The sequence below is a fragment of the Pistacia vera genome, unplaced genomic scaffold (assembly GCF_008641045.1).
Source record: "Pistacia vera cultivar Batoury unplaced genomic scaffold, PisVer_v2 Contig123, whole genome shotgun sequence".
NCBI lineage: Eukaryota > Viridiplantae > Streptophyta > Magnoliopsida > Sapindales > Anacardiaceae > Pistacia > Pistacia vera.
The window spans coordinates 630,659-636,204 of NW_022195282.1; positions in this window are offsets into that span (position 1 = coordinate 630,659).

Sequence of the window (5,546 nt, forward strand, 5' to 3'; positions counted from 1 at the left end):
ATGGATTTTGCTTTTTTTTTTTTTTTTTTTATATTTTCATCACCAAAAACATTTCGTGACGCACAATTCGTTGTGTAGCCAAATGGATTTTGCATTGTTGTTTATATTTTTGTTGCCAAAACATTTCCCGATGCACAATTTGTTGTGTAGCCAGATGGATTTTGTGTTGTTTTTTATATTTTCATCGCCGAAAAGGTGTTACGACGGGCCTTTTGTTGCATAGCTAAACTTCGTTGGCGTCGCTTTATATATTTTTGTTCCCAAAAACATTTTATGGCGCCGTGCATTTGCGTTGCTAAATACTTTTGGCTACGTTTTGTATTATTTTTCGTCTCTTAAAAGTATCCATGGCGGCATATAGTTACGTCGCGAAACAACTTGGGCATCGCTTTTTGCATTTTCATTGACAAAAACATTGTACGATGAACTATGTCATCGCTAAGTCCGTCGCCAATTTGCTTCCCACATCTCGGGCGAGGATAAGAAAGTCTGCGAAACTATTAGCAACCAATTTCAGATTTCGTCGCTAATAGTTACCTTTGGAGACGAATTTTGAAATTGTCGCTAACAAAATCATTGCTAAAAGCCTTTTTTGTTGTAGTGTCTCTTACTGTATTTTTTGGTTGACCTATTCATTAGGTAGATATCAACAATGCTTTTCTTAATGGAGATTTTTTAGAGACAGTTTATCTAATGCAATCAGTTGAATTTGTTGATCAAGAAAATCCTCTTCATGTTTGTAAACTAAAAAAGGCTCTCTATGGACTCAAGCAAGCTTCTAGAGCCTAGTTTGAGGCTTAAAAGAGCTCTTTTGGATTGAGGATTTCAGCACTCTATATCAGATCAAAGCCTGTTCTTTTTCAAAAGGGTGAAGATGTAGTATATTTACTTGTGTATGTTTATGATATTCTCATCACAAGGAGCAATGAGAAGCTTTTACAACAAGTGATTCTCGATTTACATCCTAAGATTACATTGGAAAGATATGAGACATGTCTCTTATTTCCTTGGTCTTGAAGTGACAAGAAATAATTCTAGAATTTTGGTAAATCAGTCTAGATATGTGCAAGAGATTTTAAAGAAGGTAAATATGCATGAAGCATCCAAACAACACTCCAATGGCTTTGGGATCAAGATTTTTTTCAAGGAAGACAATGAAATTTTTGGAAATCCTTCCTTGTATAGAAGTATAATAAGAGCTGTGCAATATCTTACTCTTTCAAGACCTGATTTGTCTTTTTCAGCAAACAAACTAAGCCAATTATTGCAGAATTCTACTCAAGATCACTAGCAGTCTTGTTAAAGAGTTCTTTGATATAAAATCTATTTAACCAAGTATTCTTTTGTTTTTTTTTTTTTTTAAGCAAACTATATAATAATTTATGTTTACAATTACAATTTTGAGTTTATTAGTTATTAATCTATGGAGATCTTTATAAAGTTGTTTGAACTTTTGAGGATGTGTGTTCTTTTGAGTGACTGTTCTTTATTGAAATGAGATTGTTTTGTAAAAGTTTCCAAGGAAAATTACTTGAGAATTTTTATGTATCGACTGATATAAAAAAAAAAAGAAAAATTGTTTAGAAAGATGCAACAAGCTTTGTAAGTTATTTTGTCAACTTATGATTATAGTGGTGTAACACTAGTCATGGTATGAACATTTCACTTTGAATATTGCACAATCATTCTTGTTTGAATTTCCAGTGTGACGACATTTTGTTAAAAGTGACCACCTTCAATTGTGTTGTTTATCTGCTATATAGAGTGAGCACCTTTGAGTCAGAGTGATCACAACGTATCTGACAGATTTATTTGGGTAACACGTGTTATGCTTCTAGAATGCATGAGCTGTTTTATTCTCTTATGAGATTTTTGTGTGGTCCATAACACTTGTCAATTTTATATTCAATGTGTTGGAAAGTTTTATTCTCTTTGATAGGTGGCATCTTGATATTGGAATAAACTTTTATAAAGGTGAATTCAATCAAATTATTCCTTGCCACCTATCCCCTTGCATTGGAGCCCAAGTTTTCTATATATTCGTCTCTTCCAATGCAATTCTTTTCAAGCCTAATTATTCCTCTGATATTACTCTGAAAATTCCTTAAGGTTTCTTTTATTTTGAATCAGGTTTCATATGCCTTAGGTAGGCTTATAAATACCTTTGATAAACTTTGTTTATTTGTTCATGGCTGAAATGTGGGTTTCCATTGGTGATGCTTGATGGGATTTCAAGCTTTTGGAGTTGAAGTGCATCTTTGGTGTTAATCCTTGAGAGGAGCTCAAGGCTGACCAAGTGGTCTTGTGAACGTGGAGCTTGTTGTGGTAGATCGAAGTTCGACCAAAGGGTGGAGTTTGAAGTGTTGCAAAACAGGGGGTGTTCTTGCAACTAATGCTTAACTTTGGCTTTGTAATTGAACTATAAATGTTTACCATAGTGGATTGGCTTCATCTGGACTTGGTCCCATTGATGTAGGCTTGTTGCCGAACCATGTAAAAACCCTTAGTGTTCTTTATTTTGTTTCATGGTCGGTTGTTTTGCGATAATGAAAAATGAACACTAAAATCAACTTAGCAACCCATTCCGCTTAAGTTTAATTCACTTGGTAAAGGAATTAAATCTTTCAATTGGTATCAGAGGTTGTTTTGGAAAGTTATGTAAGTTGATCCTTGCTTGTTGAATATGTTTTTAACGCACTTTAATCTTTGTTTACGTTTTGGTTATTTTTCATGTTTTTCTATAGTTTTCTTGTTATAGACCTAAGGTGACCACCTTGGAGCTGAGTGACCATCCCGTGTTGGATTTTTTGGTTGTGACCACCTCAATCTCTTGAGTCACCACATCAAAACAATTTTTTCAAAAACCATAAAATGTGGAAACCTAAGCTTAGTGCTATGTCTTGTTGCCCATACCTATTTGCTTGCCTCTAAAATAGATAGTGGCTGCTCTAGACACATGACAGGTAACAAATCTTTTTTGGCTGAGTTTGAATGCTTGGAAAATAGTCATGTTACCTATAGAGATGGTCATCTTCATGACTTAATTGAGGATAAGGTCATTTCACTTGCACATGTAAACACAGAGTCTCAACTTGCTGACTTATGTACAAAGGCTTTAGACTTTCAAACTTTTGTGAGTTTGAGAAAGTTTGTCTGGACTAACTCAACTTGAGTAGAGTTTTTCATTTAAATAAGTCACGAGAGCATATTTTCCTTTTTTTTAAATTACAATCTCTATGATAGTGATGTTTCATATGAAATATGTTGGTAAGCAATGTGTCCACCTTGATTTTCACCTCAAGAAGTATAATGACTTTCTTTCATTTTTGAGTGCTTAGTGCCTTGACGCCATGTGAAAGAGCTACCTTGTGTGTAGTGTGAAAGTCATACTTGAGTAATTTTCAATGAGTATGTACCTATATGTCCTTGAAAATCTATCATGTAGAGGGCTACCTACTTGCAAGTGTGAAAGCTACACTTGGTTACCTATTGAGAGTTATGCCCATTAATCTCTATTTTATGAAAAAGAAGCCAAAATGTTGAGATTAAGTTCAAAAGAAAAAGATTATTTAAAGAAAAAAGGGCATGAGAGAAGAGGGTTTCTTTCAATTCAAAATTGACCAATGTGTCAAACTCACCTCTTGCGGACACTTCACACACATATGATTAAGAATGTTTGTTTTTTTTGCTCATTTTTACTTAAAGGAGTGATCACTTTAAGTTGTGAAATTTTCATTTATGTGATACTCCTTATGCATTTCTTTCAAAGGTTGAGAAATGATTTTTGTGTCTTCTAATCAGATCAATATACTTGTCTCTTTAAATCTTGTGAAAATTTTGATTGATCTCATGACCATCTTGTCTTTATTTTAATTTTAAGTGTTTATAGTCGCTACCTTTGTGTCTCTGTCACCACCTTGAGTTTTCATGTGATAACCTTCGTTTCACGATGCTCACATGACTTCTGATAGTCTCACTCACTGATTTGTGATTTGAATTGTGAAAGATCCTCATATCTCACTTGACATTTGTGTCACCACCTAATGGATGAGTTACTTGATTTTTTTTCAATTTTTGTGTGCTTGCAAGGTTGAGAAACTATGAACAAAGAGGGGGAGTGAAAGCTGAATCTTTCCTTGTTGGTTGTTACCGTTTACTTTTGATGTGATCACTCTGAGCAGAAGTGATCACTTGTTGGATTTTTTTTTTTGGTTGAACTTTTATAATCTACTTTTGTTGGTACAATACAATTTTTGTTCTTATGGTTTGGTTTGACAGTGATTTTTTTTAAGGGGTTATATTTTTGAAACTACATGTTTGATATTGATAAATTGTCATTGCTAAGGTTGTTCTTTCATGACAGAGAACAAATTCTTTTTGTTAACTGAACTACTGTCCTTTTTGATAATCATTTGATTGTAACTTGGTTTGTTACTTAGTGGGAGTATAATAATTGAGGGGAGTTTTTATTCTTTTTTTGATCTCCAAAATGTTTTTAATTGATCCATACTGATTATGTTTTTGCTTGTTGTCTTTGTTTCATACTTATCTCTATGCCTTGATGATTATGTCCTTATGAGATATGTTTTTGTGTTGTTTTAATTCTTGTCTCTGTTGATTGATTATTGATATGTATTGAGACAGGTTTATGGATGAAAAAGATTGTGCTTTGTTCATTTTGACAAAAAGGGGGAGATTGCAAGTTATTTTGTCAACTTATGATTCCAGTGGTGTAACACTGTCATGGTATGAACATTTCCCTTTGAATATTGCACAATCATTCTTGTTTAAATTTCCAGTGTGACGACCTTGTGTTAAAAGTGACCACCTTCAATTAGGTTGTTTATCTGCTATATCAGGTGAGCACCTCTGAGTTAGAGTTATACAACATATCTGATAGATTTATTTAGGTAACACGCGTTATCTTCTAGAATGCATGAGCTATTTTCTCTTATAGATTTTTTTGTGGTCCATAACACTTGTCATTTTATATTCAATGTGCTGGAAATTTTTATTCTTTGATAGGTGGCATCTTGATATTGAAATAAACTTTTATAAGGTGAATTTAATAAAGTTATTCCTTGCCACATGTCCCCTGCTTGGTGCCCAAGTTTTCTATATATTCGTCTCTTCCAATGCAATTCTTTTCAAGCCTAATTATTCCTCTGATATTACTCTGAAAATTCCTTAAGGTTTCTTTTATTTTGAATCAGGTTTCATATGCCTTAGGTAGGCTTATAAATACCTTTGATAAACTTTGTTTATTTGTTCATGGCTGAAATGTGGGTTTCCATTGGTGATACTTGATAGGATTTCAAGCTTTTGGAGCTGAAGTGCGTCTTCGATGTTGATCCTCAAGAGGAGCTTAAGGCTGACTAGGTAGTCTTGTGAACGTGGAGCTTACTGTGGTAGTTTGAAGTTTGACCAAAGGGTGGAGTTTGAAGCGTTGCAAAAAGGGGGGTGTTCTTGCAACTGATGCTTAATTTTGACTTTGTAATTGAACTATAAATATTTACTATAGTGGATTGGCTTTATCTGGATTTGGT